Source organism: Protopterus annectens, chromosome 12.part0, assembly GCF_019279795.1.
Source record: "Protopterus annectens isolate FY-2018-M chromosome 12.part0, PAN1.0, whole genome shotgun sequence".
NCBI lineage: Eukaryota > Metazoa > Chordata > Ceratodontiformes > Protopteridae > Protopterus > Protopterus annectens.
In genome coordinates this window covers 600,217,860-600,231,485 of record NC_056746.1, presented here as the reverse complement: position 1 = coordinate 600,231,485, position 13,626 = coordinate 600,217,860, and positions in this window count along the sequence as shown.

Genomic DNA, 13,626 nt, shown 5'->3' with positions numbered 1-13,626 from the left:
AGCAAAACAGAATAAATGCAACTTACAGTCATTAAGCATGTTTCAGTGGAACTGTGTGTCATGTCATGTCTCACAAACTTGATTAAAACATAATGGAAACAATGGGAGTGTACCTTGGGATCTGATGCAAGACTACACCACTAGAAAGCCAAACACATAATAATGGATGTGAGGTCTGTGATCACAGGGAAATGTGCCCTTTTATCAGCAACATTTAGAAATGCATCTGCTAAGGCATTAATGGCAAAATAATGTTCAGCTGGAGCCCTGGTGCAGAAATACATCCATATAAAGCCATGCACATAGTGATGGATGCAGAAAAAGTATGTCACAGCCTATATGTGTACATGTATACCTTGCAAATACACCTGCTGTAGCAGTGACTCAGTAGCTCATTCTGTTAAATGCCTTGCAAACAGTGCATTTTGCGACACACATTCCTGGGCTCAAATCCAGTGGTGTGTAGCAGTTAAATTACATTTTTGTGAAGCCAGCAATGAATGCACTCTTTATCCACACAGTGCATTTCAAATGAAATGTCTGCTTTTCACTAATGGAAGCCACAGGCCAGTAAATAGGAATAAACTTTGCATATTTCTGTGGCAGAACTATAAGTGCATAAAGTGTCACATCATGCATTAATATGCATTCACAGAGGATTTCAACTGGGGAAATGCAAATGTGGCCCACTAATATCAGAGTGCATCACACAATCCTTTCAAAGTCACATTGCAGATTAGCACAGCTGCACAACTAGCATGCACATTTGAAGTTCCTGCTTATAACAAGTAGCGCCATCATACACATTCCAAATTACTACCAGACTGTAAAACATGGCCTGACAGTTGCCCAGATGGTGGACATATTCTCAAATTTATTCCCCATGTTGCCTAGTATGCTGTTAGTGATACCATTGACTAACATGCTTACCTTAAACATATGCCTTAATTGGAGTGGAAAAGGTGCTCTCACTCTGGCCCTGGGTGTACAAAAAGGCTGACACAGCTCCCACAGTTACTTCTACAGCTTGTTTTCCTACAAAGTGTTCACACTCTCTGCCTAGGCCTATTACCTGCAGCAGCAGCTGCAGCCTATAGCACACACAATTCTATGTAAAAGTTGCTGCTACAGACCTACTCTCTGTAATGATGTAGTCTCCTCATCCCACTAATGTCCAGCACTACATATAAGAAATTGCCTTTAATCTACACAAAGGCCTTATATATTGTACAGTGGTTGCATGTCATTGGCTGATGATAGTGAAAATCAGCTTGCATTGGCTGCAATTAGCATTTCAGCCCCACAGATTGGTTAAGAGGCAATCAACTGCTAATGAGAAGCATGTTAAAAAGGCAAACAGCTGGCTATGAGGAACCAGTCTGTATGAGACTTTCCTCACATAGAACGCACATTTGCAAAAACTTAAATATCACCACATATCAACAGAGGAGTATTGCACTCCATCAGGTATGAAACCTTTTTATTTACAACATGATGCAGATGTGTGAAAATACTTACAGTGAATAGGGAATACAGCATTAAGCCTTTCTTGTGATAATGCCATGTCAATGATCTCCAGATTTGTTACACATACAGAGGTTGTGCAATACAAAGGTGGAATGTTTGTTGTCAAAGTGGCACACTGGACTCATGGGACTGTCCCCTTTAGTGGCTGTAATAGCACACTGCTATCTGACACAGTTCTTCTGGCATATTTTCAGGAGTGTTGTCCCTTGGGAGACACAGTACAATAGATTCCAGTGCCAGTTGTATGATCATATAGCAGTATCTGTCATGGCACACATGGGAGTACCTGACTATTGCTAGTATCCACACACTTAGTATGTTTGCACACTGTGGAATATGACATGTGTGATCAAGCAGTGGATACTACCAGTCATCCTGTCCTTGCTGTATCTCTACATTATGTGCTTCCACGTATATGATCCTAACGTGTTCTCATGTTGTTGTCTTTCAGGAAACATGTATCCAAGATGTTGTGCACCTTTCATGAATGCAGACAATGAGATAATACTAGAAAGCCTCCATCAACACCATGAATTCCTACTGTCCAGGAGGAGGCAAAACAGGGAACAGAGGGAGGTATTATGGGCTGACCTTGTCTGTGATGTGAATGCCACAGGTCATCAGACCAGGGCATATAACCAAGTTCGACACTGCACAATGGATATGATCAACATTGCATGCAGAAGAGCAGCAGATGTAGTCAGGAATTGTTGCATCACTGCTGTAGGGCTGCATCAGAATAACCACTCTCAGGCACTGAGGAATTCCTGGCAAATCTAGGCAAACAAGACAGCTCCCAGGCATCCATCATACCCTACATCATGGATGTGGGTGTCACAGTTTCCATGGCCGAGGTGCATGCATGTAAGCTTAGTGTGATCAGCATTGCAATACTGTAGCAATCAGTGTATCAGGGTTTACATAGTCTTATGTCTGTGTCATTTTTTTCTTCTTGGGGGAGGTTTAAATAAAGTTTGACTGTCATGCTCAGATTTTGACCAATATAACAATTAACACAGTAGCTATTCTAAATGTGAGATATATGGACATATTACCTTGTTGTGATACAACATGTGGTGGTACTGACATTACCTTTCCCTCAACTTCTCACAGGTCTGTCAGGTATTGGACACGTCTGCAGTTCTACTCCTGGTAAGCATGACACTGTTTTCTTATAGCTGTATCTTCACAGCAATATAATCCCTAAAGTGTCATCCCAGGCCTGCTGGCTGGATTGCTGTAGTGTTGGTATGATTTCCAACTGTATACATATTTTCTGACTGTACACATTATACTCATGCCTATGCCTTATAGGTGTGACCACATTGATAGATCTGACAGTATTGTCAGGACAATACAGATTGTAATATTTGTCAACTATGCAGAGTCAAAAGTGTAACTCACTGTTGCAGATGAGATTGCTGTGTAAAGAGCTTTTATTTACAAGTAACTACAGCTGTTAGTGGGAAGAGTAATGTCCTCTTGTCCTACTATATGAGGTTGGGTCTTCAACAGGTCTGTAACAGTGATGACAGTGTATAGAGTTTATAGAGTTTATATTGCAACATAGTATGGCAGAGGATAATAGTGCAAGTATTAATGTCCTGCTTTTTTCTTTCTTATCACAGGTGACTAGAGAGGATGAGGTTGGTCCCATGCACAACGTGATGCTAGTGTCTATTCAGACTCTGATGATGATGGTGGCCACAGTGAGGCACAAGTGGGGGTTTTGGGGGCTGATTCTGTCCCAAAGGTTGACATCCTTCTTCTGCCTTCATTATTATCGCACACAGTCAGTATGCCCACACATACCCAGTCCCCGGAGGCCACACGTATTGGACAGTCAGAGGGTGGGGGACATAGAACAGGAAATTGTCACAACTATGGCTCCTATGAGTGTAGACACTGGCCATAGCGAGAGGGCTGGTGAGGTTCCATGCAGGCAAATTGATAGGGGTGCTTGTAAGAGGCCTGCTGTTCATCCACCGCTTGTTGCAGGTGTCACATAACTGGTCATTTGGCACATGTTTTGGGCCATCATGGAGGAACAGACACATTCTGAATGGAACTCCAGATATATGCTTATGGTTATGGATGCAGCATAGTCTGATATTTTCAGATATAACTTCTCCTACTATCACTAGGGAACAGGTCCTTAACGCCCTCTCTAAGACCAAGAACACTGCATCAATGGGCCCAGACAATATCCCAGGATGCCTTCTAAATAGCATGAAACATGACCTATCAGGACCTGTGGAATTACTATTTAACTGTAGCCTCCAAACAGGCTTTATGTCAAATGAATGGAAAAATGATGCAGTCATCCCTCTGCACAAAGGTGGGCCATCTACAGACCTGGCAAACTGCAGACCGATAAGTCTCACTAGTCGTATATGTAAAACCATGGAAATAATTATCATGGAGATGATCAATAGAGATATACTAAACCTCCAGACACTGGACCCTACCCGGCTTGGTTCCGATAAGGGAAGATCATGTCTACTCAATCTGGTAGACTTCTTTGAGACAGTCACAAAAGCAATGGATGAGGGCAAAATCATTCACACTGCCCACCGTGACCTGGCCAAGGCATTTGACACAATACCCCACTCAGGCATGCTTGACAAACTCAAGAGGTTAGGTACAAACCCATATGTCACCCAGTGGATAGCCAACTTGCTCACAGACAAGACCTAGGAAGTTAGAATTGGGGAGTCCACCTCTACAAAGAGGCCAGTCACAAGTGGAGTCCCTCAGGGATCAGTCCTTGGACTGCACCTTTTTGGCATTTACTTCTCGGAAGTTAAGGCCAATGTCAGTGGTCTCTGGCTGATTAAATTTGCAGATGACTGCAAATTAGGAGCTGTTATTGAATCTCAAACTGACACAAATGTTCTGTAGGAGGGGCTGACACAGACAAACAACTGGTGTCAAAGCCATGGACTAAAACTAAATACCAAGAAATGCATAATAGTATCCTTTGGAAGTCATTCATCCCTGATAACTATTATATTGACAACACACCCCTTAGAACTGACCCAGTATTCAGGATCTTAGGAACACACATAGATAGTAATCTAGCCATTGATCATCATGTGTCTACAGTGGTGAGGAAATCATTCTATGTTGTGGAACTTATAAACAAAGGTATGGCATCTAAGTCCAAGGAAGTTATTGTTCCACTGTATTCGGCATTCATCAGACTTATCATTGAGTGCAATGTCCCCCTTTGGTATGTACCTAACCAGGCATATCCAACAACTGGAACGCCCACAAAGGTTCCTCACTAAAAGAATACATGGCATAAGTAATATGTCCTATGCAGACCGCATCAATGCCCTATCTCTGTATTCTGTCTCCTGCAGGCTTTTGAGGGGAGATCTGAACTTGGCATATGGAGCATTATCAGACCCCACTCTGATGAACCTCCTGCATATCCACAAAACAAACAGCACTAGAATTACATGTTCTAAAGACGTAAACTTTCCCTGTGATATAAATAGAACCATCTGGAGGTATGTATCCCAGAGACTATCCCATGTATGGAACAGGCTCCCCATCCATGTAAAGCAGAGTTCCTTCCTAACCCAATTCAAGTGCAACTTGGAAAATTGGATGGGAAACAGGAAATTAATCCCTTGTTTGGCACCTATTAATGGACACAGGTAATCTACAAATGGTTCATCTCCAAGGCCCATACTTACACCCATCAAGGGTATCAGAACTTGTCAGAGATTTGGGATGCATGGCTAGGCTTAAAAAGGCCCTTGTGGTCATTAGTAAACACCTATGAACCTATGAATCTATGACTGCCTGTACCGCATTGGTGACACCCTGGATTGGTTCATTGATGTAGGGGACAGAACGTGGGCTGAGACAGTGTCTGTCTTGGAATGCACAGGGTCTGTCCTGTGTGGTTGAGCATCAGACATGTGGATGTAGGTCAGCAACCCCATCTGCTGAGAGCCCACATGTCCATGCACAATCATGCTCCTGTAGTGGCAGTACATCCAGTGCTACAGAGGGTAGTGTGCTGTCTACACTAAGACATGGAAGGCCATGGGATCATGGTCCTGGGCATTCCCATGGAAGAAATGGCCCCAGCAGACAGCAGTCACCATCAGGTACTAGCACCGCTTCTGACCTTGGGCATGGAGGTGCCAGTGTAACTCCTGGCAGAACCAGTTCTTGTATTCAGGACCAGAGGCGGTAAACTGTTAGCTCTACCATGCATGGTTCAAAGATGTCCAACATACACACATGTAGTGCTAGCACTGAGCTTGACTTTGCACATGCACAGACTCACACACCACTGTCAAATGCAGGTCACCTATAGACAGACACAACATCTTTCCATGGTCCAACTTACCTGCTTCCCTTCCTGACTCACACACATGCTGTCAACCTTTTGGGTCATCCTAGGCCTCCTGTACCCCCACACAACACCTTGTGCAAATGATGATACCTGTGCCAAATCCCTGTAATCCTCGCCATCACTGCAAGGGAATGAAGCTATGTATCTGATGCATAGGGTGACTATATAAATTAACATGTACTTGTGTAATGCATTTATTTTTTGCCATGACACTTGTAGTGGTTACTGACAGACACTGTATGCTGACATTTGTCATGAGTTCACCACATTATTTTGTGTACCTTATGTTATGTTATGTTGCAAATGCTGTATACTTGCATAATTAAAGGTGTGTCATGGACCTGTTTCTGTATCTGTTTCAAGAGTCTGTTAGGAAAACCTATGAATACACAGTGGCAATAAAGCCACAGACAACACAGCACATGATGGAATGCCAGAACAGAAGAAATATGTCTTCAGCAAGGTACAGCACTATAGGTGCATGGATTCATAGGTTCATATATGTATAACAGGATAATAAGGACAAGGGTGTCATTCAGCATACTCATGCATCTCTAATTTGTGAAAAGGTCTGATACCCTTGAAAAGTGTCACCAGGGTTTTGGGAGCTAATACATCTACAAGCTGTGGTGATGGAGATGGCCCATCTACAAATTTTGTGTGTCCAGTACAGACCTTTGTCCTACACCAGTTATGATTGTCTTGTTCTGCATCCCATTGTGTAACCTGAACATGATGTGTGTCACAGCAGATGTTTGCTACACATGCATGAGGGGCCTATTTCATACAGACTATACTGTCTGTGTTACATACCTGTCTCTCCAGCATGTACTATTTATACCACATTGATGTAGTAGGTGTATAGAACAAGTAAGACATGTGTTAGTCATGTCATAGATGCATGGCAGGTAAACAGTGGGATGTGACACCTCCCTGTATGGCTTATACATCCCCTCCAAGGCATTTCATTAACAGACTACACGTGTACGATCTTGAGATGTACTCCATAGGACATGTTAGCTGCACTGTATATTGGTGTAGCATGGAACATGTGTGGCTGCTACATATGCCTGTGTATTGACATAGAAGGGTGCCATTGCACACAGTAATAGGTGTGATGAGTGCCACATTTAGTATAACAATGACAGTCTGGGATTTACATCCCATATCTTTCTGTATAGCTTGTACAAAATTTGAATGCATCCCCATCTTACTGGCCAGTGAAAGTCAAAGGCTACATTACTCTCTGTGTCCATAACTCCATGAGTGATGGCTCAACTGTGTGTGCTGTGCAGACACTACAATATTTTCCAGGGGTGGATGAATTCCTAAAGGATAGTATTGTGCAGTCATTGGCATTTAGTATTTGTCAGTTGCTCAGACAAAAACTGAATGTGCGTCTTAGGCCATCCTGGATAACTGTTGGTTCTGTGTGGGATTCGGTGACAGCTCCTGATATGCAGTCACCTGCTAATGTAGTTAGTCAGATGTCACTGACAGTGACTGTGACTGCAGAGAGGGAATGGCTAGAAGGGGTATGATATTAATGATGACTGGTGAAATCCATTGGTGACTGGCATCTTTACAGCGTAGGTCTCTCAATGCTATCTTCCCAGAATATAACTGTCAGACAGTTGCCTATCCAGCAGCTGACATAACACTCTGTAGATAACCTACACAGTTTCCAGCAAGGCCTGCAGGCTTAATATTGCCAAGTACCTTGTCCGGCCATGATAGGTGCAGTGAGTCATATTTCCATCATCCATTGCGTAGTGTAACAGTCAATGGGCTCTGCTGGTTACAGTTAGTAAGCATGATTTGGCCTTGAGCAAAACAAACAGTGTTTGGTCCAGTGTCAGTAGGTGTATGACAGTGTTACTGCTGATATCCATGCTAACCCCTTTCATGGCATTTCATGTGAAATGACTCAGAGATCTGAGGACAGTGCTTGTCACTACATGCTAGTTGTCCTTTGTGAAAGTAAGTATTGCAGTTACTTCCAGTATGTTCCAAGAAGTGAGTCATCCAAGGTGTCTGTACAGAGCACAGACAAACATGTTAGGGAAGTGGAATATGTATATCCTGTGAAGGCAAGATGTGTATTTTACACAGGTATACCGCAGTTGGACATTACCCAAGTGGTGTGTACTGGAAGGACATAATTAACTTGTGAGGACTGTGTTAGGCATGGGAGTCCATGGAATTGCCAGTGCCTGGCAGCTACTACTGCTGGTCTCACTGACACCACTCTCACATACTATACCATGCTCTGATATGTTTTCTGTCATCATATGAAAAACTTTACTCCAAAGCCCATGATGACAAACAAGACATGGCCTGTTTGTTCATCCACATAGCTGTCCCACATTATGAAAGGCTCTGTAGACTGCACATGCCCTTCTCAAGGTCGATGCCTTGATTAGCAACGTGGACACTCAATTGGTGTTTGCATGTGTTATGGCTTCTGTTCCAGGGTTGGTGGCATGTCACTAGGGAACTGCCAACAGGGAGATTAGGAACAGTGCTATAGCACCACAATATACTGTACAAAGCCAGTGACATTGCTGTCAAGTCTTGTTGAAACAGTTAGCACTCTGGCAATGAGCCATCATTTGTGACTACCCTTCAACAGATTACTGATAGATATCTGCATGATATGGCGTTGAGGCCTACTGCAGTGGACTAGCCACCTTTGGCTAATGTGTGTCCACCTGACACATGTCCTAGGCATGTCATACTGTAACAGTTATGTACCAAAAGCACATGTCTGTGTTTCCACATCATGTCACACAACAACCAGTGTGCTCTCTGGTTACTTGACAGACACTGTATACTTGCAAGGCCAACATAATGTCAGCAAAGTTGAACAAGTCCTCTATGCATGCACAGGCATCCACATCTTCACTGCAAGGTCTGCCTACAAACACTGCATATCAGGCTGTCAACCACAAGGGTGTGGCAGCATGACCCTAACTTTGCAGGACCTGATGCTGAAATGTTGTGAGTGTCCCCACCCCTCTTCTCCTATGACACACAAACACAATGTGTGACAAATGTGACTGCATTTCAAAGCATGTTGCCATGGCGTCTCCAACAGCAGCCATTACATATGGCAATGAGCATTATGTCATCATGCACAGTTCACATTCTGTACCATCCACACCCACATCACACACATCTGCATGTGTGCAGCTCCTTACCAGACACATTGCCAGACAACAGGCACCTCAGAATATCCTGCCTCTGGAGTGGACAGTACACATAATATTGCATGCACCACTCTCTAATGGGTCAAACACCTGAGGCAAAACACAACATCACACCTCTTAGTCATAGGTGATTACATCGTGATACACATAATGTTGGCACCATAGTTCCTGCAGGTGTGTACGACTGGGGACATATGTCACTGACCTGTATGCAGGCACTTGACTGAGCTTAACCAGTTTGAGTCTCTCAGGGGGTATGTGCATAGCTTTCAGTTACAGTTGACCCTCACCTACATTGATGGACCCATGTAGATGGACATTGATGGAAGTCAATAATTGCCTTAGTGTGTGGTGTCATTGTAAGGGGATCTACTACGTCTACCTGGGATACCTTGCTCAACAGACATCAATGCCTCACTAGTGATGATCTTCATCTCTCACCCCTGGTATATGGCATACTGGCCAAGGCTGCTGACACCCCATAATGCATCTTAGATGAACTGTTGAAGGTAATGTTGGCAATGAGAACACCATCTTTCTACAACATCATGGTAATGGTGCTACACACTGGGTATGCAACACTGAGCACCACTCTGTGGAAGGTGTCCCCACCTTGGATTATGCAGACATGTGTGCAGTCAAAGACATCTGGCTCATGGTTGTGGACAGCATCACAGGCATACCAGATTACATGTCCATCCACATCTTCAGACCTTAAAATGACAGTGTTCTAGGTAATGCAGGTGGTGTATACATACTCATTAAAGATACATACACATCCAGATTTTGTGAAACACTGTGATTTCACGGAGACACTTCAGGTGCCATTCAGTACTGGATGGGCACCTAATTAAGCAATAGCCAGCTACAAGAGCAGCTCCATGAATCCAGACACCCATTGTGCATATGTGTATGTACATTTGTCTATCATATATCATTACACCACAGTTAGGGGTGGCATTAGGTGATCACCAACTGTGTTGCTTAGTCATGTTGCAGTTCACTTGCCAAAAGGTTAGTCAAGGTTCTGAACTACAATACCCTGGAGCGGTGCCATGACATCCCCACATGGAGAACCAATATATTGCATCATGTGTTTACCAATATGGGTAACCACTGCACTCCCCTTATTGTGAGGTCCTCCCTGGTGAGATCTGGCCACAGATCAGTCTCAGAACTACCAGCACTAACTCCCCTTGCAAACAATATAGACATATATTTTAACAAAGCCATTACCTCCTGTGGGATGGTTGACATAGTTTGACTGTAGCTTTCCCCTCAGATGGGACAGGCAAGCATGCAGTGCTCTACACTCATGCACTATGTCAGCAGCATCACAATTGCATGAACTTGGCTCTACATCACAGGAAGGACACAGGCTCCTCATGGCACAATACAGGCTGCTCATGGCACAGCCAACCTTACTGGTGGACAACTGCCATTAGCAGGCTGTGCCATAAGAGGTAGAAACTGCTGTGTGACAGCTAGGGTGATGGTGCTCCCCTAACATTGTGGTGCAACCTCCTCAGCTAAAAGAAGCACATAGTGTTGTTTGGATGTTGTGTAGACATGGTAAGTGACAAAATTAGCCACCCACACAAAGCAGAACCACAATGCACAGTATAATTAAATTATAGTTAAATGTGTAACCTCAAAGGAAAGGCTCAGATTGTTAGTGAACTCATACATAATGATGCCAGATATAATGGGTCTGTACTCATAGCTAACCTATAGTCCCACACTTTCTACATGAACTACACTCCCCTGTTCCCACATTTGTGACACATGACATTCCTACAATCTGTCCCATCAATGGATCATAGGAGAGTATGAGGTTAATGGCCCTGGAGCCCTTACAAACCTAGCCAAGTGTTTATCCCCAAAAAGAAACTTCAGTCAGCACCTATTGCCCCTGTCAATGAGGGACACAGGTGGAACCCTAGGACAAATTTGTGGTTTCCCATCCATAACTTCCATACTTACAGAACAGGTAGTAACTCAGTGGAGGATACATACCATCTATTGGACATGCTAACATTCCAAGCTGCATCCTACATTGGATCTGACAAGGACTACTAACACCATTGGGAAAACCTTGTAATCATACTGAAACTACTGGCTGGACCCCAGCTGAGTGGACAATAGGACAGAGGTGGTGCACCCACTGACCAACACAACTATAGACCTCTTTGTCTAAGTATCCATATCTGTATGCCCATGGGGCAATCATCATGGAGCTGATCAGCACATATATGTGATCTACACACAGTTGACTATACACAGTTTATATGTCTGACAGGGTGATCATGACTGTTACACATGGTGGACATTTCCGAGGGAGTCACCGAGGATCTGGGTGAGGGGACATCAGAACATACAACCCCCTAGACTGAGCCAAGCCATGTGACTATATCCCATGCTCAGGCATCATTTACAAAGCACCCACTTAGGCATCCATGGTACTGTCTTTATAGGGATCATTAAGTGGCCCATTTATGGCACACATACTCAACATAGGGACATCCACCTCCAATAAGCTGTTCTGTAAGCTGCAGTGTTCAACAGGGCTCAGTCCTGGGTCCTCTGCTGCTTTGAATCCATTTAACAACAGCACAAGCAACTACTGAATGCCTATGGCTAACAATGTTGGCTGATGCTGATTTTGGCATAATAGATGAATTAATCAGTCTAAGAACATTAACCTAGTATGTGACGTTCGTAACACATGCTGGTGGGAGAGATTTGTCTAGCAGACTTTAACACACCTTTGAAAAATAACCCTGCCTAATGATACACAGAGTACCTCAGTGCACCTCAGCACATGCCATATGTACGATTGGCTGGGTGACCACCATTTCACCATAGGGCTTCTGCCTGTGTCCATCTTGGATTGGGGCAATGTGTGCTGATAATGTAAATAAAGTTGTCTAGGATTGTGAGGGCTGTATGGTCATTATGATAGTTAAGTTCAAATGTGCTATGGTTCCATACACTGATATAAAATGCTCTAACAGCCACACACTCAAACATGGCTACATTGAGGATAGTACCACTTCCAATTACTGCTTACAGGACATGGAATGGTACACACATTATGCAAGTTGGCTTTATGTAGATTAGAACACTTACCTATGTAATTGTACACATTACAGATCACAGTACGCGATGCACTCACTACACCTCATGTCTGCTAATACTGTTGGTTTAAGACATATTATGCTTAATGACTTCAGCAGGCCTAGTTGTGGTCAGGCATTTGGAGGGTGACATCCCCTGCTACAAATAAAATACTGCAAATTCCTACCACTTTCTAAGTTACTGAGGTGATCATATATATGCCATAGGGACATACACATACCAAGTGGCCTGCAGCGAGATTAGAAACCCTACTTATTTTTTTTTTATTTTATTTTTTATTGCATTTGTTTACTGGGAAAGCCCACTGGGCCTAAAAGAGTCCATTTTCAGTGGTGGCCCAGGGAGAAAAACTCCAATGAGATACAGAAAAAATATGAACATTAATTAGTACAGAAGTGGAAACAGTGTTACAGATAGTAAATATAGTAACATATACAGAATATATACATAAAAGCAGGAATCTAGTTTGTTTGATTACAGTAGCAGGGGATGTCACCCTCCAAATGCCTGACCACAACTACTGTTTTTCCTGCATTTCTGTGTACTTTTTAAACTAAAAAACAAAAAAAAATCCTTGTTTTCCCGCCTTTCTCGACTAGTTTAGACCAGTATATAGGCTTTGCTGTATTCTGGACTGTGGTGTAGTTCTTGTGTTGTCCATTGCCTTACTTGGATAGAAGGAAGTTTCTTTGCTCACCAGTGGGAGTGGGGAGCCTTGAGCAGCCTATCTGTCCCTGAAGGAGTGACCTCAGCACAAGAGCTTGTAGTAATTGGTCATTTTGGACCATTTCCAGCACTTTTGAAGTTCACTGTTTAAAATCCGCCCCTGAGTGTTTTTTCTGGCTATACTACTCAGAAAGAGCTCCTCGTGGTCCTGCAGAGTGGTGCTAGCAGCAGAGAACTGAGAAAAGCGACTACTTTCCTGATCTAAGTATTTTTTTTTTTTTTGCTGTTTTTGCCTGAGAGACCTTCCTTTTCTTACTTTGAACAAGTCTAAACTGCTTTATTACCTGTTTTTTGCATTGTACATTATCTGCACTTAAAGTTACATTTGGTCAAAAGTTTGTTGTTTAATTTAACTGTTGAGGCTACCCACTAAAGTGAGCTAACCTGTGTAAGTGATTTATTACTGTTTTTCCTGCATTTCTGTGTACTTTTTAAACTAAAAAACAAAAAAAACCCCCCAAAAATATCCTTGTTTTCCCACCTTTCTCGACTAGTTTAGACCAGTATACAGGCTTTGCTGTATTCTGGACAGTAGTGTAGTTCCTGTGTTGTCCATTGCCTTACTTGGATAGAAGGAAGTTTCTTTGCTCACCAGTGGGAGTGGGGAGCCTTGAACAGTCTATCTGTCCCTGAAGGAGTGACCTCAGCACA